We start from the raw sequence: 26,857 nt of genomic DNA on the forward strand, positions 1-26,857 counted from the left end.
ATTAAGTAACAATTTAATAATAAATAAAACTTTAGAACAAACAACAGTAAAGTTAGAATCATGTCTGAAATTAGCAATGTTATGCAGCAAATCCCATTAATATAAAGCCTAGCTAGTCATTAGTCAATAATCCCAATATATCCAAACGTCAAAACATTACACCTCCATCGTTCTAACCCAATTTCTGAACCTTTGGACCAGCTGAATAAAGATAATAGAGGATGGAATTTCAGGCTACCACAGTTGTCATCAAATAGTTTCCCAAGCGATAGTAATCTGTAAGACAGCCCAATCCCCTTTTTGATTTGGATGATGGTTTAAATGCTGATTTCCAGACCAAGTGCTAGGATATTAGGCTACTCTGTCCCCTTGTCTTCTTCTGCTCTGATCCTTTTCTCCTCCACCTATTAATAGAAGAAAAAGAAGAAAAAACAAACAAACCCAAGGAGTGAGTCTAAGAGGCTAGCACAGAAGTTTTTCTCTGTGACCCTGTTTTAAGTCTTGCAATAAGCTGCAAAGGGGAATTTTCTAGAATCGTCTGAGAATAATTAAGGAATACTTAGTGATTCTATCAAAAGCATTTGACTTTCTTTGGAATTTCTTCAGTTACAGCCAAAATACGAGTAAGTGTGTGCAAATAAGCACAGACCAATAACAGGACAATATGATTCAAGCAGATAATAAACATGGTTAAACCTGCTGCCTTGTGCTCCTCTCCAACCTACCTGGGAAGTTTCAGACCTTCATTTCAAGGCCAAAAGACTGGATCTTTTTATTAATTCACAAATAATGAGCAGATGTAATCTAACCAGATGTAACCTGGTAAGGACAGAAACATTTTTACCAGAGGCATCTAACAAAGGTCAATTTGTCCTTAACAAATGGTACAAGCAAATCACATCAAGCATTTGCAGTGCACAAGAACAGAGCCATCCTTAACACTTGTAGCTTGATAAGGGCAAACATTCAAAATCATCTCTACCAAATGCTTTCAACAAAGACATCCAAATACTTTAACAATTAGGTCATTCCAAGGCCTGACAAAGACGGTAAGTTGGTTCATTAGTGCCTGAATTCCATGAAAAGGTAACCAATATCTATCCAATTCAAGTAGAATGCCAGCCAGTTAAATCTGGGCAGATGACCAACATGCCATTCTTCATGAAACTCCATTCCAGTTTAGATAAATAACTTCATACTGCTGGAAACCATTCAGTGGTGTATCTTACTAATGGTGATAATGCTGAGAAGTCTCCCTCTGCTATAAATCACTTTATGGGCTATCAGCTGTGCTTCATTGTCTAGAAAAAGATAATGTTTCATTGCAAAACAAGGTGTATTTTTCTTCTAAGTTGTGGCAATCTGGCTGCTTTTAGCTGCAGGTCCTACTGTCATGTCATCACAGTACTCACATCAGAATTTTCTGCAATTGTTGCCAGTTTTGTGTTTTGCCATAATATATGAATAATAACGTAGACTTCTAAAGTAGTGCAAAGGTGGACAATCCCCCAACGGCAACCTCTAGAGCATTTCTGGAATAAATGGGAACAAACTTTTCAGCCTCATTTATCTTGGAAGTATTTAGAGGGCTTAATCGCCAAATTCCCCCTCCATGTAGCTCTTAGTTCTTCCAGATCAGGTTTATTTTTCCCATTAACCCCATCCCAGGAAATCCCTTAAAGACCTTGAAAATCAGGCAGAAAATGTTGGCTTTAACCATTCTGGCGATGTCATTACATCACTGAACAAAACTCCTGAAATCCTTGGAAGCCTTTTTAAAAGACTTGGATGCAAGAAAGTTATTTAGTTTCCCATTCCTAGAACCCCCAACTAGATGACAGTATAAAAGCATCCTTCATCTCTTATGTTCTTCAGCCATATATACTGAAAGGCACACTACTCTGAATTCAATTTTCAGCATTATATGCTTTACAACTTGCTTTCATATTGGATAGCAAAGCCTGTATTTACTTAGTTACTTACTTATATGCCACTCTGGTCTGAAGACCCTGAGCAGCATGCAACAAACCAAATATAGAGAAGGATTACAAACAATAAGAAACAATAACAAAATTACTGATAACATTAAATCTAGTGCACCTACACCCCAAGTATAGTATGATCTTCCATTTTGTCTCCAAATACCCTCCAAAAGCTCTCATAACTCTCCAAAAGCTTAATAAAGAGGTGCTGATCTGCAAAGGCTTGATAATGGACTCCCTGCAGATGACATTCCCTCAGCAGGGGGACTCTTTGGAAGCCTTCGGTTCCTGATCTCACTAGACTGACTAATTTAACCAGAGCAGGTAGTGTTGGAGATATCTCTAGGCCCTAAGGCAGATAGGGTTTAAAGATGAAAACTAACACCTTGATGAAATGGCACCTGGAAGCTAACTGGCAGCCAATGCAGCTCTTATAGTAGTGGCATTACATGAGTGGACTTAAGCATGCTCATAGTATACTGAAACAGCTGAAGCTTCCATACAGTCTTCAACTCATATAGGGAGAATTGCAAGATGACAAAGAGATTAGTTAACCTGAGCAAAGCCTCCTGTTTGAGGAATGCCTGGAACCGGCACACAAGGCTTAATTATGCAATGAACAACCTTCATTGGCTGTTCAAACTGGAGGTTGAGTCCCTGAAGTCCCCCAGATTGTGTCACCCCTTCAAGGTAAGCCAGAAAAAGAAACAGAAGCAGCAGGAATTCCAGGAATGTTCTTTATTGTTGTAGAGTAGGAGAACAGAATCTCAAAAGCCTATCAGAGTTTTTCTCTACTCCTTCTTATATCAAACAAAATCAAGGTAGGGTTACTTTGAGTTTCTTTCTCACACTTTCCACTTTCTAAGTACTGAGTTGCTGTTTTCTTTTTCCAGCTGTAATGGTTCATTGTGCTCTTCTACCTTTCCAAGGCCAGACCTACATTCTTTTACAGATTGCAGGCCAACTCCATCTGGGAAAGCACAACCTTATCCAGAGCTAAAGATGGACTAACTCTGGAACCAGTCAGCCTTTGGATCCACAGCTATTTCATTCTCTAGATACTGTACAAATTCACTACAAATTCACTACAACACTCCATCAGCCAACCTTCTGGCACTGCTTTTCCTAACAAGGTCCAGGCAAATCTAAATAATGCTGCTGAATAGCTATTTGTGGATGCAATAAAAGTAGAGAAGTAGGACCATTTTGCCACTCTAAAGCACCATGATTTAGGCTTGAACTTGGGCTCTTCCCCATGTTTGGTCCATTCATTCTTTGCTTTTCTCCAGCATGTCTCTAGGCATCCATTCTGCCATTTCATCTTCCAGAGCCCCTCAGTAAACCAAGAAGTTCATCTAGAACTCTAGACAGGGAGTGTCTGCTCCAGAGCAATCCTATCAAATACTGACACTATCCCAGTATTTCTGAGGGTGGCCAAGTACTCACCAGAACTGATTACCAGGGCTTTGGGAAAACCCTCAAGCATCCTTTGGAAACCCAGGGAATATGTATAAGTGTTTGGGGCAGACCAACTAAATGGGCCCATGCTCCCTGATGAGTTCCATGGTGCTGGTTAACTCCATGGAAAGCTGATAGTACTCTGACCATCTCTCACCTTGGATCACATCTCAGATGCTCCAAAACAAAAAGCAGATCAAATGTGTGGCCACCTAAGACATGCCAATGGTTGTCATCATGGCTCTGAACTCATGAGCTGCCTCCATCCAAGGGCAAATTGAAGTTCCCCAAAACCAAAGGTCAAGGGCACTCCCATATCAGCCCTGCAGTGAGATCACACAGACAAGGATGAAATTGTGTAGCAGAAAGGCCAGTACAACAACACTCCCAACTTGTAGATAAAAACAAAAGGAAAGAATTTCTCAGAGAAAAGCATTTATCCTGTTGGTTGCTACATGATAGCAAAGAATCCAGAGGGTCCCCCCCCTTTTTTTTTGAGTGGGATGGGTAGAAATGGAAAGACAAACTAAAAGAACCAGCATCCCTTACTGGAACTTCATAGTTGCCATGGCTATAGGCAGGAAGTGCCCATATCAGCTAGCTTTATAATTATATTTAAATATTGTCATCTAGATATATCTGTTGTAGATGTTACACAGTTATGAATTAATGCTTCAGTCGTATTAAAAGTAACTGATAGAACTGTTGTCCATGTGCTAGTACTGCCTTCTGGGGCACCAAGTCCTCTAAGACTTGGCAAGAAATAGTGTCAGGAAATCTGATATGCTTTCAGGAAGTTTCTTAGGAAAAATAATATGTTTCAAATCTCTGTACAGAACTGTGGTTATTACAAGACATTCATAGATTGTAACAACAAAACAAAAAAACTTATAACCAATGTTTGTTTTTTTTTATTACAGTCATAATCCCACACACAGTTTTGCCACTCAGTTCTTTTTTGTGGGACTGCTGCCAACATATGCAGACAGAAGGGGCTTGGGGATTGTTATCTGTCAAGGAGATATTCACCAATTATATGCAGGGGCTATCCTCATAATCATTACCTATCACCACCATGATGATAATGTCAACCATTATAAATAAATCCTTTATGTGCATTATCACTTTAGCCAGTTTATTTATATACAGATACACAAAAAATGTAACCACACCCCTGATGGTATCCCTGGGAAAGCAATTTTTCAAGAATCCTGCCTTGTAGAATGAGCAAAATATGTTCCCACCAAATTTTGTTTCCACCCATCACTCAGTTACTGAATAACTGTTTAGAGGAAACTGCAGCTCAGAGTGGCATCAAAGCTTTTTTAATAATCCCTCTTTAATTTAAAATAATAAGAAACCTTGTTTTTCTTTCCTCTTCTACAAGGGCTCTAATAAGAGCTATAATCCCTAGCTTCAAATCTGAAATCATTTGTAGTGATTGAGCTTTAAAGTGGAAAAAGGGCCAGATATTATTTATATCCACATTTCTGTTCTGTTCACTGTCCTATTCTATACAGAATAGATATGACTATTATAGAAGAGTTGACAGAAAGATCTTCCCTCTGCCCAGGACTGATTTTGTAGCCTTGAAACAATCTACTTGCCTCCCTATCACTGTGTCCTACTGGTGGGGATGGATATTATTGCCAAGAGAAATGCATTTCGACCATATAATGGTTTCTCCTGCCTGGAAAGGCCCAGTATCAAATATATTGTCCCTTACACTTCCAAGTCTACTTATATTAATTTCCTCTGATTTAGCAATACCCAAATGCAGGTACACACAAACAAACATGATGTACAGTATTGGGGGGGGGGTGTATGTAAAAGATAAGCAGTGTGACTGTCCTATCCTCTAATTGCAGCCAAAGTAGTTGTTTCATTCATAATGGTAGGGCCATCCTCCAATGCAGACTTTAAAGCAGTTAATTCTACAGGCCTTCAGTGTTTTAATCAAAACTGTCTCAATCTGCATCCTTTTGTGGGTTTAGTTCAATAAGAATAAAGGAGAAGAGAAACTGTGCCTTTCTCAAACACCACTTAGAACAGAGATGAGGAATTTGCAGGTCTAAGACCATATAAAGTCTTCAGTCCAAAGTTGTCTTGCCCCAGTTTCAAAAATGTATACAAATATCTGACATGTGTGGCCTATTTCTTCCCTAGCAGCCTACCATGTGAGGACAAAGAGAAATAAAACAGAGTGCCATAGAGAGAATGAAACAAAATATGGTAGAAACAGGAAAAAGAAAATTCTGATATGGAAGAAAATAGGTAGATCTGCTATTGAGTTTTACTTGCTTCAGTGCTACTCACCACTGGGAGGTGATAAGACCCACAGAACATTATTCCTGAGGAAATGTGGACTGAGAACAAAAATAGCCTCTCACTTAGCACTTTCTGGTGTTGGTTCTTTATAAGCAATATGCTAACAAAGAAACACACTATTCTGTTGTATATAATGTGGCTGATAAGCTACATGAAGGTACCGGAACCTTGAAAACTTCCTTAGGCATTCAAAAAACCAAATCTTTGGGGAAAAGATAATGCACTAATATTTTTCTTGGCAAGATAACATGTTTATGGTGTTTCCGATTAGTTAAGCAAGCGCACTGGGGGTGCTGCCGCCCGATGGCCTATCTATCACATTAGCAAACTTGATCCAGCGATGTAAACGTGTACAATGCTTCCTCATCAGTTGAAAAATCATTTCCTAAAACCATTTCCCCAACTTTATTCATTTTACAGTAAAGGCTATAATGCTGTATTTTTAAAGTAGAGTGCTTTTTATTAAAGCACGACTGCGCTTTACAGCACAATTGTGATTTTGTAAAATACATGAAAGAGACTTATTCCATAGTTTGGTGAGTTAATTGGCCAGCTAACTGCAATGCTTTTGTCTGAGTGAGTGCAGACTGTAGCCATACCTTCAATTTCAGTAGAGTGTTTAAGTAGTGGACTTAAAAACAAGAATTAGGAGGGGGAAGGAAAGGAGAAAGATTTTTCCTCCCGGCTGCGCATTAGGATGAATGATACTGCTTAGCAAATACTGTTAAAGTGATGAAAGCCATTCCCCCACTTGTGACTTATAGTCTCTTTGAGCATTACCCAGTTGTCACTGAGGTGATATAAAGCCTGCCCTCATTACTGCTATATTGACATGATGATAGTTGGATCATAGTGTAAGTCACTACTAGGGATCCTTAATTTCCTTGGACCCTAATAGCTAGGATAAAGCAATGGTGCTGAATCGCACCATTTATAGGAATTGGGGTGGCTGGTATATTCTCCCCCTTATGGCTCCATTCCTAGTGAGCCCTTTGGTCAACCAAATCAAAGGGTAAAACAATGCTTCAGTCGTTGTGGTGTTTCCTTGCACTAAGATGTTTGTCAGGTAAAAAAATCTACTCAAGCTGATCAATGGTCTTTCACTGAGACATTGGACTCTACACAGTCTGTCTTATTAACTACTGTTCAGCTTCAGTAGACACATTGCAATTCATCTTCTAGTTAAGCTACCTGTACCAGAGGCAGACTTCACTACAAACAAAGAATCGTTTGGGCTTTTTTTTTTTTTTTAAATGCATTGATTTTTGGAATTCAGTAGGTTAGTAGCAAGAAGGAGGAAGGTAAGTAGCAAGAAGGACGGAAATAAATAATGCCTTGTCATTTAACGATGACTCATCTGGATAGGGGACATTGGAAGAAATACCGGGATCCACATAAACTGCTTGGAAGCAATAATGATTTTCTCCATGCAACAGAAAGGAAATATGAATGATGAAGGGCATATTACTTCAGTTTGATTTCACATGGTATTTCAATCTCTGGGAATCTGGAAGAAAATACACTGCCAGGTGATGGCATCAACACCAGCAACAAGGTAGTTTTCTAGAGTCATAAGGCTCTCTTTATCATGTAAGTGCAGGGTAGTGCAGAAACCAAGGTGCAAGTAAACACCTGGATAGTGAATTTGGGAAATGACATGTGATTGTAGACTGCAGGGTTAGAAAATCTGTCAGGCCATTTCATTTGCCTTACTGAGTACATGTATTCCACAGATGAAGAGTAGACTGGCTTCTGTCTTGTGTACCCTATTTTGTTTCTTTTCATTAGAATCCTGTACTAATTGGCTTTGTTGTCTAAATAGCCAGGCTGGTGCCAGAGAGTAAGTTTGGTGTAGTGGTTAAGGCACCAGGTTAGAAACTGGGAGACTATGAGCTCTAGTCCTGCCTTGGGCACAAAGCCAGCTGGGTGACCTGGGGCCAGTCACCAGAAGAAGGCAATGGCAAACCACTTTTGAAAAACCTTGCCAAGAAAACTGCAGGGACTAGTCCAGGCAGTCACCAGGAGTCAACAAAGACTTGAAGGCACACACACACACACACACACACACAAATAGCCAGGCAGCAGGCAGAAGTGAGTTAGAATTTAGACAATCCAATAGATTGCCAGGATTAGGGTTGTTGTTGGTGAAGTTCTAGCCCAAAGAATAAGTCCTGTTTGGCCTCCTTGCCCTTGAGGGTCCAATGGCCAGTTTGGAGGGGTGAGTAGTATCAAGAAAATTCCTTTTGTCATAACCCTGTGACAAGCTGCAATTCCCATGATTCTGTTTCTAATCCCTCCTAATGATAAAGCAAGAATACACATGCAAGATCTCTTAAAAGTTAAAGAAGCTATCCTAAGGGTGTATTAGGACTGCATCTTTTAGTATTGGAGTTGCTGGCTGGGAATTCTGGGTGGTGCAATCTCAAGCTTTTGGGAAATTACCATTTGGGAAAAGATTGAATTAAGGCAGTGTTGTCCAAACTTGGCCACTTTAAGATGGCTGGCTGGGGAATTCTGGGAGTTGAAGTCCACTCATCTTAAAGTGGCCAAGTTTGGACAACACTGAATTAAGGCATTATAAATCTGCATTACTGGACTGCTTATTGGTAGACAATGGGGTAATGATTCTGTGCTGTGTTGGAGGGCACTCTCCAACTGTGGGCACTTTCACATGGCACCAGATCTATTCTCCTGCTGCACAATCTTCTTAATTTCTACTGGCCTTGGAATGCAGTGACTATGCTCAGATTACTATGAGCTAATCAGCATTCTCTTCCAGCTGACCAGTAACAGACTTCAAAAACTGTTTCTCAGTTTCATCCCTTAGCTGCTGCAGTTCCTGATGTAATTCCCTTTGCTGTTGCCCACCCATTATTCCCTTTTTTAGGAGTCTAGGCTCTCCCCTATTGTAAGTAAATTGTGTATTGTAGTCTTCTAAGAACAGTACTTATGGGATTGTCCTGAAAGGTAAGAGAGCTATTTTTCTTTTGCTTCTGTTATAATTTCACAGTTGCCATGAGCTACCATAAAGAACTGGGTATTTATACTCTGGGAGTGGGAAAGAGTGCAAGTGGTACAGGAATTCTGAATAGATAGAGTGATGGCTGCAAGGCAGATTGAAGCATGCAAGAAGGGGCAATCTGGTTAGGAGAGGCAGGAAATTATACAAGTGCTATGTTGTCTTTATGAGTCAGTTGGCTCATGATTCAGCAGTTCTTTCACAGTCATCAGATGAAACTTGTAAGTAAAGCTTAAAATTTAGGGCTCTTTTCCACATACCTAGCGATATGCTTTTGTCCTCTCCTTAAAACTGGAAGAAGTATTGGAAAACTAGTCTCTATAGTGTTCCTCTTGCTGAACCTCTGAAATGAGACTGGCAGAGGGCCAGAGTTTTGCAAGACAGGCTGGTTGAAGAGGAATGAGGAAGAGATGGCAAGAGTGGCAGCTGTTGGGCATACATAGTTGGAAATGATACTGGGCTGCCCAGGGTTATTGGTGGGAATAGCAATCTCATGAAAAACATTCCATAAAGTTAATATTCTCCTGATTTTAAGGAAAAAATGGTTGCTAGGGAGGTTTTGTTTTCTCCAGTAGTCGAAGAAGAAATGGTCTCAGAGACATTGTAGCTCAAGACATTTTCAAATTACAGCAGAATGAAAACATGTTGGCATGAAGAGGGGCTAGTTCTGTTTTCCTTTGGATCACCTTGATTCAGCTTCAGCATGCCTCAATGGCAAGCTAACATCAAAATGGAGGCTCCATTGCGAGGACGTGTCATTCACAATTGGTAAGTATGCCATTGCAATGCCAGGGTGAGGAGAAAGTATAGATGACCCCTTCATTGTAATTACGCTGTAAGGCTAGGGGGCTATGGAGCTCATTAATAATGTTTTCTTTTTTTCACCTTCAGTCACCTTGTAGCCAAAAAAATAAATAAATCTGGAAAATATGCTTTATTAAGTGTTCAGCAGTTAATAGAGTTTCTACAATGACCAAGGCTTTGTTAACTTATCTTTCAGTTTCATTCTTCAACCACTCAAATTTACTGTACAGTAGCCAATAGCATAATAGTAAATTTAAAAGTGCAGATACTCACAGCAAAGTCCCCACCCCACCCCTTGAACATATGTGCTTCCACCTGCCTCTCTACAGCAAGAGCAGTAGTTATAAGTTATACCTTTTAACAAGTTATAAGGATCAGCATACATATAATCCTACTTGGAAGTAAGTTCTTAATTTAGGGGTACTTCTGATTGCATAAATCTGACTTGTAAAACATATTGAACATGTTCATAGGAGACACTAAGCGAAATGCTCGTCAGGCCAAGGAAACCCCATCAGTTACCTGGCATTCTGGCAGATGATGTCCTTGTTCCTGCTCTTAAAAGTCTGCAGAGCTGCACCTCCCCAGCTGCCCTCCATGATTCCATTGATAATAGGCAATCTAAGCCAACCAACGTCTCTCTGGTCACTGTTCCTCTGAAATTCAAGAAAGGCTACAATAAATTTGCTTTTAAATTAATTTGCAAAAAAGACCAATAGGAGTTTTCCACTGAGATGTTTGTGCCATTCATATCAGTAAAACGGTTCACATGGTCCACTGAACCACAAACTAGGCAACCACAGTTTTGCTTGCAAGGGCAACCAATGTGATTAATTTATGGTTCCACATATTGTATGGACCTAGAATACTGGATTGAGAAAAATCATGGTTAACTTAAGCATGCTATTTTTACAAATACGGTGTATGTGTGTGAGAGAGATTCCAATCAAGAATATTACCAGAAATAAATCTTAACATTTTTCTTAAAGCCTTGATAAATTAGAAACCAGTAAATAAATAATATCAGAAGATATGCCTCATGTGAGATAATAGACAGCATCATTTCATTTTTGCTGTTAGTTCCATTATAATTTATATTAAGGCTAGACAGTGATTCATGCTTTTCTTCTTTGCCCAACATGTTACAAAATGGTCCTTGAGATAATTAACAATTAGAATTAAAGTACTTAAATTTCAAATCACCATCAAACATTGCTTTGTCTGTAATCCCTTCTGAAGCTGTGATTTATTTGCCTCTATTATATGCTCCACTCATCCATTGTAACAGTAAGTGATATTTGTATTTTAGCGGCTTTTGAAGTTGCTCACACTTCATTCTTCTTCAGTGAGCCTAAATAGTAATCCATTGTTTTGTTTTATTTATACTTCTATATTACTCATGCTCTGATTTGTGGATTTAACAAAAGTAGCACTATAAATGCTCTTACCCTGTCTTGGTGTCATGCTTTCTGAATAATTACTTTAGCCATGCTTTTTATAGAATCCTTATTGACTTCATTTCAACTTCAGTTGTTTGTCTTGGCTGCCTGATGTTCATCTTCCAAGCTGCAAGGAAAGTTCATTTAAATGAATGGTGTTGCATTTATCTTCATAGCTGAAAATACTGTTATTAATCATATTAAATACTGAGATCATGGAAGATGATGGAAGCTTGGAGAAAGCATTCTTATCCTTTCTTCCAGTCTTGTATAAACTCGTGCATTCTCCACCTTACTTTCTCTATATCAATAAATCATCTACTGTAGGAGAAGGAAATCATCCCAAATTAATGATTTCATCTGGTTTAGTGTTTTATTTTATGGCCAGAATACTTCAGTTGCAGCCTTAGGAAACAGAATTACTCTAATAAGCAATTTTGTAATCAGGAAACAATTAATTAAAGCTCCCATGCCCACAGGGAGAGGAACTAGCTAATTAAGGGCCAATCCAGGATCATCCCGCTGTGGTAGCAGTCAGGAAGCACTGATTACAGTGGTAGAAATAAGAAAGAAAGGGATCCAGGAGGAATATAGCCTAAAAGACTGCTCCCATCCCTGTGAGTATCAGTTCCTTGCTTAACTGCAGGAATCCAAATTAAAGCATCTCAGAAAGCTTTCCAGCCTTCCACTTGAACACAGTGTAGAGAAACTCAGCTCATCGTTCCTTTGATTCCACTGTCAAACAACTTGTGTGGTTAGGACATTTTTCTAGCATTCAACCAGGATCACCCTTCCCATAACTTAAAGCCATTAGGTGTTGTCTTGTGCTCTGGGACAATACAGAACCAGCCCCTTGACCTCCTTTGTGACATCTTTTCAAGTATCTGAAGAGTGCAATCATGCCCTCCCTTAGCTGTCTTTTCTCAAGACTAAACATGCCCATTACCTAAGTCTCTCCTCAAAGGACATAATTTCCATTCCTTCATTTTCTTTAATTTTACATGTTCCAATTTGTCTGAATCCAGTGCTCAAAACTGGACATAATGGTTGAAATGGGCTCCCACCAGTGAAGAATAGAATGTAACGATTACTTTCTAAGCTGTTAATTTAAACCTTTGTAACTAGATACTATTGTGTGACTGTTCCAAGAAGTTAATGTTTACATCTCTGAAGTTTCAGAATGTAATCTTAATCTTACTTATATGGGAAAAAACTAACTGAATTTAGGAAAATGTTCGATAAACATTCAACATGCATAGAAATACATGGGCATGTATTTATTGATTTGTAGAAGGAAATACCTTCCTTTGTTTTTCTCCCAACATTCCATAGAGTTTTTCTATAAATCTATATCATCTCTATGCTAATAGGTTGCCAATACTGGCTGCTAAATTATAGATGCGTTTTTTCAAAATTTTCTTGATTTCTTCTGGCCCTTGTATAAGTAGCCTACTTTCAAGCACTACAGGCAGCTACTCCTAGAAATTAGCATCCATCACACAGGTCCATGAAAACTGTCTTTTCTTGCTGATGAATAGAGGATGAAATTACTGTTGCCCTTTTTACAGGACAAAAGAAGGAGCCATATTCTTTGGCAGGCTAGTGACAGACATTGGCAAGCCCAGAAGCTGATGAAACACAAGTAATGAAGCTGATGATCACAGCAAGTTTTGCATTTTGCAGCTTATATCTTTAAACCCAAGAGTAATCATTTCCTGCTGTGTTGTTCTTCCAGGTTTTGAGTTTCATGTGGTGGAGGGGCAGTGAAGGGGAGCTCCCTGTCAATGTAATGATCTTGGGACTGCAGCGCAAAACAAGTGGGATGCTGCAAATGAGACAGAAAGATTTTCGCTTGGAGACAAATGCTCTATGCCTTTTTGGAGATAAATGATTTCTAAAAGTTGTCAAAATTATACCTATCTTTCCTGTCCCCTGAGATTTACTAGTCTAATGAATCTTCATTCTGACTCTGCAAACAGGTGTTGTAATCCAGGCAAAGAAGCTGGAGCTTCTCTGAAAAATGTTTTGCCATAGTGCATCATTCATGAGCTGAGAGAAATGTTGTTAGGAAGGTGGCTTCTGTTCAGTTCCCATGCCCACCGAGTCCATGATCACTCGACAGATACCATCTACAAAAGGTCCATTGTGGAGGTATGTTTTGGTTCCATAGTTACCACACAAAAAAGACAAGTGGCATTTGTAGGAACCCCCCCAGCTTTCTTGGCCTATACTGCAGAGTTTTAAAACATACTGATTTCTATTTCGTGGTTGAAGCCATGTGTTATAACTGGGCAACAAGCACAAAATTATTCCCCTTGACCAAACTTTTTCCATTATACAACAAAGGGGTTCTAGGATAGTTCAGCCACACTTTCTTCTTGGCCACTGATTGGTTCTTAGGCTTTTATTGTAAAGAAATGGGAACTCCACCCCTAGTGATAACATATTAGACATGACCATTTATCTGAGAATAAAGTAAGAATCTCTGCCAGAGCCAGTTGGTAATTTCACTTCAACAACATAAACAAAGCAGGGCCTAAAGTTAAGTCAAGAGCTAAATATGCCAGTGTAACCATTTGCGTGAACAGATGTAGAATAGCCACATTTCATGCCAACAGCGCTGCTACTGCAACCCTTGGAGAAACGGTAGAAGCAGTATTAGTAAGACCTACTGCATTTGGCATGGACCAGCTAAAAGAGAAGTATGAGGATGATTCAGAATGTTGGAAGAAATGGACTCAATACATAATTATGTTTGATAGTAGAGGAACCTATTCAAGATCAATTTTATTTTTTGGATCTATATCTCCTCTGTCTATCAACAAATGGTGCTCAGAATGGCTAATGAAAAAAGTTACATTAACAGTGTAAATAAAATCCCAACTAGAGGCAAAAGTCAAAGACATTAAAAATGCTACATCAAATACAGCAAAAACAGCCCTCCTTCCAACTTGAACTGCCAAACCAGCTAACACAATAAAGTTCTGACTAAATAGAAACATTCTTGCCTGCCAGGAGAAAAAGCTCATAGTGAAAATTAGCCTGACCCTTTTTCAGAAGAAATTGCATAGTTAGGGAATAACCACCAAGAAGGTAAACTAGATGAACCCCCAACCTGACAGTTATGTGACTGATTGTAAAATGAATTGCCTACTTCTCACTACGTCTGGTTAGAGATAGTTGAGAAGAGGTCACATGAGAAGTTCAAGGCTAAATAGAAGGCCAATGAGCAGTTGCCCTTGTGCCTGGGTAACAGTTGCTAGAAATAGCTGACCAAAGAAATGGATGAATAGCTCTAAGTATTAACTAAAAATGGAAACAAACTATTCCGACTCCCTATGGGTTTGCTCAGCTTGTGAAGTATAGTCTTCTTGAAAAAACAATTTTAAAAAGCCTTTTTTTACATTTTGATTTCTCCCCAGAAAGAGATTCACCTAAGTTGTCTTAATCTAAGTAAAATGAAAACTAACATGGACATCATTAGTGCAAGGCCTTAAGTCTTTCTGGAATCGAACCAAGTCTATTTTTCCAGCATTCTGGGTCCATTAGCCAAATGCATGCATCTTGAAACTTCTCTGGTTAGTCACAGTGAAAATATCCAGGACTGGAAACTAAAGGACAACCTTTGCTGAAGTGCTACAATTCCCTTTCATTCTCACAGCCTATCCTTCATAAATTGGTTGAAATTCTGTTTTTTGAAGAGAGTTTTTTGAGAGAAAAAAAGCTGCTGATATTTTGCTTCTGCAACCTATACCTTTACATATTCAGAAATAAATCCCACTGAGTTCATTGGGTTTAATTCTGGTTAGTAGGTATATAATTAAGCCTTTGACTAGTAAATAAAAAAAAGATACATAAGATCGTTGCCTGAACTGCTTAATGCGCCCTATATCTGAACAATTTAGGCTGAACAATTCCATGTTCAGAATTTACAAAAGAGCAAATAATTGTCAGTCATCGTATTTGCTAACATTCCATATTATATTGTATTTTGCCAAACAATCAGAGTGTTTAGACACGATGCTAGTGACCTTACAAATGATCCTTCATTAATGAATATTGCGCCTTTAAGATTTTAAAGAGGATTTCTAAAGCCTTACTGATTTATTCTTGCAAAACATATAAATGAAAATCAGTGACAATAAAGCTGATTCTATCTGAAATGGCTATTCTAACTTTTTTAATGAGGATTAAAACTACATGAGGTTGTAATCTACTTTAAAAACCTGTCACTTTTATGTTGATAACTTCTGTAAGATCAAACCAGTATAAGTGGAGAATGAGTTGCTTCTGTAAAAATTTAGACAGATTTCTTAGAGCCTTCCTTTTTTGGCCTGTTTGATGTCCTAATTCACTCACATTATGCCCCTTTCTATTCTGGATTTCCTTGCTTCTGAGATAATGAAGATTCTTCTTCTACTTTTAAAGAAGCAAGCTCCAAGCTACCCTGGGGGCAGTGGAAACAAAGGTAAATATGCTTTCCCTATCTACACTTTTATTTCCAAGGTTGAGATGAGCAATGTACGAAGGCCTTGTCAAGAATCTTTCCCAAGGATAGTTTTGAATGAATAGCAAAAAAAATAAAAAAATAAAAATCAAACCACCATAATTATTTATTTCATCGGCAATGTGCTTTATCACAATGCACAGTGTTTGTTACCATAGGAACAGGTTCCCCAGAAGATCCTACTCAGATGAAAGTAAGCCTGGCAAGATCCAAAGTCAATATCAATAACACAAATTAAAACTAAAAGGCCAGTGAGCCAGCAGTCTGGCCTAACTTTATCTGTCTTTAATCACAGGCAGATGCTAACAGAATGCAGCCAAGCTATGCTGCCAAAGAGAAGAAACCCTTGAATAGGAGAAGAGAAGATGAAACAAAGGCTTCTCTTGTCTGACCTTGGCTTGACAGCTTAAAGCAAGGCAGCTGAGGGGTTGAAGAAAGGTTCTGGGCAGAATGGCATTCAGATCCGAATGCCAAAGTCCATAAGAATCAATACTAAATGAAATGGCTTCATCTAAGCTGATAAGCTACAGAAACTTTGGAATGGAATTTAGGTAGCCAGAGTCAATATAGCCATGACAGTAAGCATGGGTATTATCGCTCATCATCCATATACAAAGTGAAGGGGGCAGATTGCAACATTATCTGAAAAAGAAATGTGGAAATGAGACATAAAAAATTCCTTTCAGCAGTTTTCCCTCAGTCTGGCTCCTTCCTGTGTTGGAGCCAGAGTTGGAGCAAATTGCTGAAAGCAATCGAGGGCAGAGAAGCAAGCCGAGAGCAATGTTTATTTTTGCTTGTGTTCCCCCATCTTGCCTATTCCTAACTATCTCCTGAGTTGGTCCTTCTATTTTTTATGGGAATAGGACCAACCCAGGGTGTGGGGCAGGGGGAAAAATTAAAGCAGTGTTGTTGTGCTGTTACACAAGCTCGGCATCTTTTGCGCATGCATCATGACATCACAAATATCTTTAAAAGGGATGGAGCTGGTATTGTGACACTGCTTTTCTCATTCTGACAGAAGTTTTCAGTTCTGGGGACCATCATAAGAATTGCTGCTTCATTACATTTCATCTGGGCTTGCTTCCGAGACACCTGTCAGAAAGTGGTGGGCGTTGTTTGATTGTTTAGGTAAATACTTTAGGCTAGATGGAAGATATATATAAAATAATAAATACAAATATATATCCTGATTTTACAGTGTTTAGTCCAAAATTTAATCCAAAGTCCTTTAGTTTTGGCTTTTGGTAAGTTATATTTAATCCTTTCTGTACAAAATAAATAATACTTGAAATGGTTCATAAACTAAATATGTTGTATGGACCCCTTTACTCTTGGATCAATGTCATTTTAAGGGTTAAAAATGTAGCCTCTATTGAAAGCATTTGTGCTGATGGGTAAAATTTTAAAAATGAGTGAATGAGTAAAAAAAAACAACTTAAGAAGTTTAGTCATGAAAAAAGAAAAGCTGCTATAGCAAGATTAGTTTGATTTACTCATGAAAAACAACTGCCCATTGGGTAAACTTTCCTTCATGTTTTTCTCAACTGGTAAATTCATAGATATCTCCCTGTAGCTTTCTTTGCAATGGTACAGAAGTGGTTTGCCATTGCCTTTTTCCAAGATATTTTTTGGCTTCCAGTCTAGCCTACAGCTCTGGTATTACCTGGAGGTCTCTCATCCAAGTCCTAATCAGAGCTGAACCTGCTTAGCTTCTGAACCAGAAGAACTCAGCCAACAATTACCATAATTACCTTTTATATCAGACTTAGGAAAATGTTTAGCTTCAAAAGGTAGGCTGGAAAAAAAAAGCTTCATAAATTATATGAGGATCATTCAAGGCCATCCTATTAGCTCTCTCTATGAGGTCAGTTGGCTATCATATCACTCTTCCCAGTAGTTGCAGAGAAGTTGGTGTTAAGACAGGAAAGGTTACATAGTTAAGATCAGTAACTAAATTGCAGGATGCAGGAAATAGGAATCTCAAAGGCAATGGGTAAAGTTTGGGAAAGAGATAGGAAGCTCTTCCTTGTCCTGTTGGTTCCAAGTTATCAGTTTAATCAGCCCAGCTCCAACCCCTAAAGATCATACAGGAGAAGACTGGATAGAACAGAGGGAAAATAAGCTGGTTTTGTAGAAACCTATATAGAACCTCAACTTTGGTTATGGAAAGACAGGAGGGAGAGAGAGGGAAAGAAGAACGGCAGTGTGTTTGGAATCCGAAAAGCTTGGACCATCCCCCACTCCCCCAATGATGGCATAAAGCAAGAGGTAAAGGAGAGAAGGCACGAGGTTTTGTGCAAAGAATTCTGGAGCATTGGTTGAACATTTGGCCACTGTAGAATGTGAAGAGCTGGGTGTCACCTGCAGAGAAATCATCCAGTAGATTTGGCTGAGGGTAAATTATGGTTTGGAGGACCAAAAAGGAACAGATTGGAGTTCAGCTCACAAGGAGGGAATCTGAAAAAGAGCAAGGACAGAGTTGCTATCTGAAACTTATAGTGAGCTTATTTGCCAACGGGGAGGGGGAGAGTTAGTTTGGACTGGTGAATTATTAGTATTAATTTACACTGCACCTTTACAGTTAAGGAATTGCTCCTTCAATCATTGAGTGTTGCTTAAAATTTCTGTTGCATCTGTGTTACATTGTTCATGTGTCTGTATGCAGTTCCCTAACCATATAAGCAAAAATTGTAAAAAGTTCTCAACCAGAGGTGAGATTTTTTTTTCTTTTTCTTTTCTGCTTGGGAGCATCTTTGAGGGAATCAACTCTCGAACTCAGGAGCAGCTTCTGTGCTACAACAGGGCCCACATGCTTTACTGAGTATGAGTAGAAACTTTACTGGATCAGTGATAGTCACAACCAATACGTTTGAAAAACTCTACATTCAGTTTAAACTGGTTTTCCCAGGTGTATAGTTTTAATTCTGTCACAGTGGGTATTTACAAGTTGTCCAGTGCTTCTGCCAATAAGGGGGTTTGTATAGAAGTTTTTTTTAAAAAAAAAGTTCTTTAACTCTTTTCATTCTTTTAAGGACATGCACAAAAGCAATACAATGATGGCCTTGACCGGACAACGCTCCTGGAACCAGTCTCATGCCACTCACTGCAACTCATGGCTGCTTCTGCAACACACCATGGTTACTGATGTGACTTCTCAAGGTAACTGTGCAGCCAGTCAGATATGAACTTTTTAAACCATAGGTTTAAAAAATCATAGGTCATGACTTCTGGAGTTCGATGTCTAGTATTTTGGAGAATCAGTCACAGATATTCAATTGGTATTTATTGTGGTCTCCATATTTATCAAACATAACATCTTTATTTCCAGTCAAATATCAAACACAAACACAAGTTAATAAGCCATGAATAAGTTTTAGATCACTTTGCTCTGTTAGGACATAGAACTTACACAAATCTCAAGGTAGTCAATTTCTGTGTGTTTCTGCTCTGAAAACATGACATTAGATTATTCAGCCATGATGCTTTGGATGGGATGGCTAAAACTCAGTTGTTGCTTAACAAGTTGTGTTTGTGTTTGATTATAAATAAAGATGTTGTGTTCTGTTTCATTATGCTACCTAGGAAGAATAGGTTTTCTTTTGATTAGACATCTATAATGAATGATATGGGTATCTCTAGATGAGGACTCTGTGCCAATTTAAAGCCATCTCTGTGATTCCAAAGCTTAGGCAGATCTGAGCCGCTATTATTATTATTATTATTATTATTACTACTACTACTACTACTACTACTACTACTATTCATTAATAGCACTGGCTGTGCTATATTTGATGTTCAAAGTTACCTTCTTTATTCTACCCACTGGGCCTTATGGGAACTCTCATCTTACTATGCCTCCTAACTCCTGAGCTCGGTACCACTTCTTATCCCTTCTCTTGGGAGTCAGTCACTGTGGCATCTTGTGGATATACTATTATTTCTTCAGAGTGAACAGTGAAGGAGACATTGACAGAAGGACCTTGAATAGAATGCTTTTTTCAGTTTATTTGGTCAATTATTTATTTGGCTTCTAGGCTTTTCTTAGCACTCTCTTTATTTGTACACACTGAGTTTTTTTTAATGCATTGTACGATGGCCATCAGTCAATGTATCTCAGAGGATGACATCTAGAAATGACAAATTTGCTAGAAGATCCTCCAGACATTACAATAATATTTATATGGGTGTGGGTGGATCTTATGTATACAGGTTTGTGAGTCTGCTTCACCTTTGGAATTGCAACCTTATCTAATGTTAAAAGAACTGGTTTATCGCTGTTTGTTTTTGTCTAACAAACAGAGGGTTGTAGTATAGTATAGTATACTGCTACAACTTCCAGGAGACATTTCAGTCAGAAAGGAAATGCTTTAGAAAGGAATTGGGGAGAGAGACAAAATGGAGAACTGAGACAGTCCTGTTTTTAAAACTGCTTTGTAATAGAGTTTAAAATTTTTCTGGAATCTCTGTGAAGAACCCCTTTAAAAAGAACACAAAACCATATTTCCTCTGTCTCTTTCAACAGTCTCTGGGAGCTGTGATAATACTAGGATATCATAGCAGCATCTTTACAAATAGGAGCTTTACTCAAAAGATGCAACTATAGTTGCATTTGGCTGGTGTCTGGATTGGTAGTAGGTATGGGGAAGATTATATGCCAAGCAAGACCTTCAGACAGGTACCCCAGGATACTGAAGCTCTATAGAGCAAGGGAATGTGTGTGTGTGTGTGTGTGTGTGTGTGTGTGTGACAGAGAGAGAGAGAGAGAGAGAAATGTTTGCCATCAGTTTGTGAGTCAGGTTACATAGTGAGGCAGGAGTCTCCATCTATGGAAAAGCAGATTGACCATAAAGTCCAAAGGGCAGGCTGCAGCAGTGCAAAGAATAAAACAGATTTCCTCTAGTCTACAAGTAAACTGCAGCAGAATTGGAAAAAATAACCTGGACTGCCAAAGCCAGACAACATATGAGTGCAACGGTCCAGAGCTGATTCAGAAGCAATGCAAAACTGACATGGAAATACCTTCAGTCTGATAAAAGAGAATTAGCTTTCAAAATTCCTTCCAAAAAAGAGGCTTCCCACACTTCATTAAGTCCCAAAGGAAGGCAGCATGTGGTATCTCCTTCCACAAAGCTTTTTCAAATGGGAAATGGGAGGAACGAGCGAGATGCCAGAAGAGTGGAAAGACCTCCTGTAGAAAAAAACACCAGCAATAGCACCTCTCACTTTGGGTAAAGTCAGCTCCAAAAGATATCCCTCAGAGAAATTTGAAAGAATTCTTGAGCGGCCTAAGAATAAGACAGAGAAACAGAAGCCTCATTCTCAGGCGAACAAAAGCTTTGAGAAATTGCAAGGCAAACTTTGGCACGGTATTAATTCAGACCTCTGGCAGGAGCAATGTGTCATTCTCTGGCAGTCTTCAGGACGAGGAGAAATATATAGAGAAAAAGAGGGTGCCAGAAAAGACCAAAAAAAAAAAAAGGAGCATCAGCATGATGGTCAGATTCAGTTCTGGCTTTGGCCATACCCACCATTTGCTTTGGGCCTCTCCTGATTGGCATGAAATACAGCTCTTGGCAGACAACTGTTTGGGGAATACAGTTCTTGATAGAACCACATTACAATAACAATTAGAGTCTATATTGCTACTTTGCCTTTGATTTCTGTAGAACATTATCAGAGGTACCTTTTTAAATCCATGTTCCAACCCTGTTCTTTCCATTCTTTTATATCATTTAAAAACTGATTAAAATTAAAAACATGTCTTAGTTTACTTAAATTAGTGGTCCTCTATAGGTAGGCTTGCCTATAATTTTGCAGTTACTCTACAAAAGTATTTGGAAACAATTTGTATTTCTCTTTAATATGTTGGCTTTTATTACAAGGCAATCCTTAAATCATGGGAAAATAAGTATACCACACATAAGAACAAACTCAGCTTTAAATGTGTTTGCCTGAGGGAAATAGCAATCTGAGCAAAAGAAAATTCAGAACAAATACTTATGAGTTCATATGCCATCAAGATAAGCGTGAAGCCTAACACTCAGGTGGCCCATTCTCTGGAAGAAGAGAAAAAAAAAATCTTGCCTGGGAGAGACTTTTTTGTAATTTCAGCACTGAAATACAAAGAACTCATGGGAATTTAATGCTTGCTTCTTTTTTTTTTTGAATAACTGTTATAAGATTGGGGGATTTTTATATATCCCATACGCTTTGATGAAATATCTTCTATTTTATTTTTCTTACTTTTATTTGATTACTGATTCATTGAGGTATTGCTTGTTTCATCAGAGCATTCCCTTTAGTAATCCAGCCCGTCATTTTGTCTATTAGGTTTTTCTTAAGGGAAGAGGATTATTTGTATGAATAAGTGTTTCGATGGCCAAGTCCTTGATTCCAAAATATGGAACATAGAATTTGCAAATTTAAGCAGCAAATTTAAGTGGATTTCACAGAATAGTCATCACCATGCATTTATTTAAATTGTTGATTAGAACCTTATGTTGTTAGAAGTGTGTCCTAACAATATTAAATATTGTATATTGCATACAATATTAAATATTGAATATTGAACTATATTGTATATTGTATATCGATATTGCATATTGAAGTCTCTCCATATCATTACTTCTAATATCAGTTTTGTTGGTTCCATGCCTATCTCTCTCAACAACAAAGTCACCTACAGAGTAAATGCTTACAAAGATTATCAGTGAGTAGAAGAACATGGTAAAATCATGTTTGGCATGGTGGATCTTTACATGGTTCCTTCCCATACATCAAACTATGGTCTTCACAGCTGTAAACTATGCTAACTGGTAAATACGGTAACATTCCTTTTTTTCCTAAACAGATGTTAACAGTATATAGGGGGATGAACAGGGTCTTCAATATACATTGGCTTTGCCAAACTAATAGGCTGTAGATCTCAGAATAATATGCTGTTTCTCAAAATAATATGGAGAAAAAATTAAACAGTTCATAACAGGGAATAGATCCTCCTCTGGTTTCTTCCTTCCCACCCCTAAATTGCCAGATGGTAAGGCAACAATTTAAACGGTGTGAAATGATGCACAAGAAACCTCTGATTATAGAATTCCACATGGAACAGGGAATGCTTAGGCTCCCCCACACAGTTCTTGAATAAGAAATAAATTTCATTTGCTCTCTTCCTTTTCTTTTTCAGTGGATTAGTCAAAAAATTAAAGAAATAATTAGTTCCATTCTACTCATTCCTCCAGAACATTCTGGAACCAACCAAAGAGGAGACCATATACTGGGAGGACAACCACCTGGTGAAAGCAATTAAAAGCCATGCTTTCTGGCCTGGGAGTTGGACCTCTTCTTGTCAGCTGTATGGAGAGAGATAATACAGCTACATTTAATAGGAGTGTGTGGCCTTCTAAATTACAGATCTGCAATATTTTCTACTTCCATTTTAGAACAAGAGAGCCTTTTCTCATCACAAAACTTTTTCAATAGGCCAAAGGGTTTGTGTACTGTATTGAACAATGAGTCTCAAATCCAATAATAGTGATTTTTCTGAGCAGTAAATGATCATAAAAGATCATTCCAGTACATTAACAATGGATTTATGCTGGATGCTAAGATAGTTCTCTTCCTGTGACATAGGTTTTAGCTTCATTATCTCATTACTTTTTGTAGTCCAGACCTCAAATATAAATCTAGTAAACAAACTAGCTTTTAAATATTTAAGGCAGAATCATGGCTTTTATTTGGCCTGCATTTGAATCTTCTCATTGTTAAGCATGTAACTAAAGTAATCCCTGTCTTCACAAATCTGCTCTGGGTAACAACCCAAATGATGCCAGAATTCATCTTTTTTCTGAGATCTTTCACACTTTGTTCATGTTGTATGTTCTTGTGTGAGACACTGGAATCCAAAATCAGATAAGTATTACTCAAAGTTGTTTCTGAAATTTGCTGTTTGGACTGAAAAGTGTGGTAAAAATTGAAAATTTTATGGAAAAATGTTTCCTTGATGCACCTGATCTAGTCAGACCCATAAATCCAACATCATGTTCTAACCATATTAAAGTGTTAAAGGTTTAGCACACTGAATGTTCAGATTAGCACTGTTCTCTGCTGGCTGTGTATTTGAAGTATGATAGAAGAGGCTGTTAACATGTATTGCTATATCTTAAGTTCTTCAACATGCAGGAAATACTGGCCTTATCAGAATCTCTCCCCTCTGTAGAAGAACTGTACATTTCAAGCATACAGTTGGCAGGACAGCATGACTGTCATATGGATCATTGGTTTACCTGTAAATCCTTGCAACCTCCTTATGTGTCCTGTCCATACTATGTGCATATGAGGAAAGGGTATTTAATTCTTTTCCTATATTCCATTTCATCCTTCCCCCATATGGTTAACTCCAGAGTGTTGAAGCATAACTTCTGAGAACCTCTGGAAAACACATGACCTTTTATTTCTCCAAACCTTTCACACATCTTGTATATACGTTTCTTCCTACTGATTTTCTCTGTGGGTCACAAACATTTCAGCCCTGATAATATGGTTGAATCACATTCTTAATTTATGTGCTGAACATCATTAAATGTGAAAATAAAAGGGGGTTCACTTCTGTATGGGTCTTAAAAAATGGTACACTGAAAGTACCATGGACTGCAAGAAGAATTAATCTATCCCATATCAAATCAAGGCTGATTTTTTGTAAAGTGATGATCAGTGAGCAGAAACATGTATACCTTGAGCACATAACTGGGATGATGGATTAGAAAAAAATGATTATGCTTGGCCAGTTTGAGGGAAATAGAAGAAGGGGAAGGCAACAGATAAGATGGATTGATGGGATCCAAGAAGTTACTGGAACGTCCTTGAAAATATCCAGGATTGGTGATCATTTGTCCATGCACTTGTTGGGACCTGAACCCATCTTGATGACATGAGATAAAAGAGTAGGAATGATGGAAGGGAATATTAATTATTAGACTTACAGCAAGCTGTGTCAGGGGAGTTTCACTCTTCTCTCATGCAGATGTCGTAATGAAAACCACTCCCCTGAAGCTTCTATTTGTATTGAGAGGAAGTTCCTATTGGGGTAAAAGGAAAACCTTCTCCTAATATAAGGATTGGCTTCAGAGGAATAATATCTATAAGAACTACAGCAGGAGAAGAAAGGGCTAAATACTTCTTCTAATTCCAGCAATATTTAGCACAAATACTATCTGCATTTTTTAAATGCTTCCTTTTTCTATAGGCTTTGAAGCCTTGAGTAATCTATTGATTCCAGGAAGTTAAATGGATGTAAAATGGGGACAACGCAATGAATAACCCCCTCAAGTGTTAAAGCTTTAACAAGCTGGCTGAGAATTCCAAAGAGTGATTTATTGTTCACACAAGCATTTTATTTTATTTTATTAAACTTGGCTTGGTGCCCAATCCTTTGGCATTTTAAATGTAAACTTAAACCAAAATATATTGCTTTATGTTGAACGTTTGTAACCTCTATTGATCGTCTCAAGTGGAAGCACAGAATTAAAGGTCTTTATTATTGATGTGGAAAAGATTACTTCTGTACTGTTCTCAATCTGCAGATATCCATCACTTTGTCCAAAGCACCTATCATTAATTCCTCTCTTCCTGGAGCTAAAATTATTTATTTATTTATTTATTTAATATATCTTAATTAGGCTCAAATACAATCCAACCTTGAAATTCTTTAAAGAACATTTTTCTTGCTTATATTCATGCATTTTGGTTCTGAAATAAACTTGAAGGATTTGGAGGCTATCTGCTATGTCAGGAATCTCCCAGCTTTTGTGGGGCAATGTGCAAATTTTACTGAGAACATTCCAAATAGAATACAAACTTCAGATTTGGAAAGATATCACAAAGTCCAAGTGAATACTAGATTGGTTGATAGGAAGCATCAGAGATGCTATTAAAAGCAAGAAGGCTTTAAAAATGACAGAATTTGAAATGCTTATTAAGAATCAAGACTACCTATTAGGCTATATGAAAAAAAAAATCCCCTCTCACCCCTATGGATGGTATGTGACTTCCTCAATCTCAGGTCCTCTACCAGAGGCCTGGGAGTTTGAGAGTTCTCCGCAGTATCTTAGCCGTTCCTAGCACTGCACTCTTCTGGACAGAGAGCTCTGATGTTGTTCCTGGGATCTGTTGGACTCATTCTCCCAGCTTAGGAGTCACGGCCCCGAGTGCCCCTACCACCACTGGGACAATTTTGGCCTTTACTTTCCACATCCTCTATTTCCTCCTTCAGGCCCTGGTACTTCTCCAGCTTCTCATGCTCCTTCTTCCTGATGTTGCTGTCACTTGGCACTGCTACATCTATCACTACTGCTGTCTTCTGGTCTTTGTCTACTACCACGATGTCTGGTTGATTAGCCAGTACCTGCCTGCCCATCTGGATCTGGAAGTCCCACAGGATCTTAGCCCTGTTATTCTTCACGACCTTCTGTGGAATCTCCCATCTGGACTTGGGGGGGTCTAGCCCATACACTGTGCAGATGTTCCTGTATACAATGCCAGCTACTTGGTTGTGCCGTTCAGTATATGCTGTTCCTGCCTGCATCTTACACCCTGCCACTATGTGTTGGACTGTCTCTGTGGCTTCTTTGCACAATCTGCACCTTGGGTCCCGTCTAGTATGGTAGACCCCTGCTTCTATGGATCTGATGCTTAGTGCCTGTTCTTGTGCTGCTATGATCAGTGCCTCAGTGCTGTCCTTTAGTCCAGCTCTTTCCAGCCACTGATAGGATTTCCCAGTGTCAGCCACCTCAGCTATCTGTCGATGGTACATCCCATGCAGGGGCTTGTCTTGCTATAGTATTCCTCCACTTGAACTTCCTCCCATGTCTGCTGCTGCCCGAGGCATTCTCTCAGCAGCTCATCTTTGGGTGTCATCTTAGTGATGTACTCCTGGATGCTCCAGGTTTCATCCAGGACAGTGGCTTTAACACTCATCAGACCCCACCCACCCTCTTTGCAGCTGGTGTACAATCTCTGGGTGTTGGACTTGGGGTGGAAACCTCCTATATATATATATATATATATATATATATATATATATATATACACATACTGTATGTACTGTATGTATGTATGTATGTATGTGTATACACACACACACACACACACATATACACACTTCTACTTAGATATGATATAGAGACAGAACAAAGAGAAACATATTTCATAAATTGGGTGCAAAACTTCAAAAAGACAGTCCAAATGCAACAATGCGAAGAATTGTGGAACAAATCTATAAAATTTAGTTTAAAAGTTTTAAAATATAGAGATAAAAAACTAATGC

The 26,857-nt window shown here is 38.5% G+C and overlaps 2 long non-coding RNA genes across 3 annotated transcripts in view; one reads left to right on the forward strand and one right to left on the reverse strand.

Annotated features, from left to right (window-relative positions):
• Positions 1-11,148, reverse strand: LOC148215893 (uncharacterized). Its single transcript, XR_015796374.1, has 3 exons — positions 11,040-11,148; positions 10,114-10,247; positions 1-404 (listed from the first exon to the last, which is right to left on the reverse strand). It is a non-coding gene; the product is annotated as an uncharacterized LOC148215893 (long non-coding RNA).
• LOC148215894 (uncharacterized) overlaps positions 8,616-26,857 on the forward strand; it is a 25,160-nt gene continuing 6,918 nt past the window's right edge. The window contains exons 1-5 of one of the 2 annotated variants that reach the window (XR_015796312.1): positions 8,638-8,735; positions 9,418-9,555; positions 13,010-13,181; positions 15,459-15,498; positions 18,570-18,696. This is a non-coding gene — a long non-coding RNA (uncharacterized LOC148215894). Of the gene's footprint in view, positions 8,736-9,417; positions 9,556-13,009; positions 13,182-15,458; positions 15,499-18,569; positions 18,697-26,857 lie in introns of both variants that reach the window. The other variant, XR_015796313.1, reaches the window with a different exon arrangement.

Source organism: Python bivittatus, unplaced genomic scaffold (assembly GCF_059951505.1).
Source record: "Python bivittatus isolate LINGU-HERP-01145 unplaced genomic scaffold, Pbiv_v1 ctg000330_np1212, whole genome shotgun sequence".
In the NCBI taxonomy this organism is placed as follows: Eukaryota; Metazoa; Chordata; class Lepidosauria; order Squamata; family Pythonidae; genus Python; species Python bivittatus.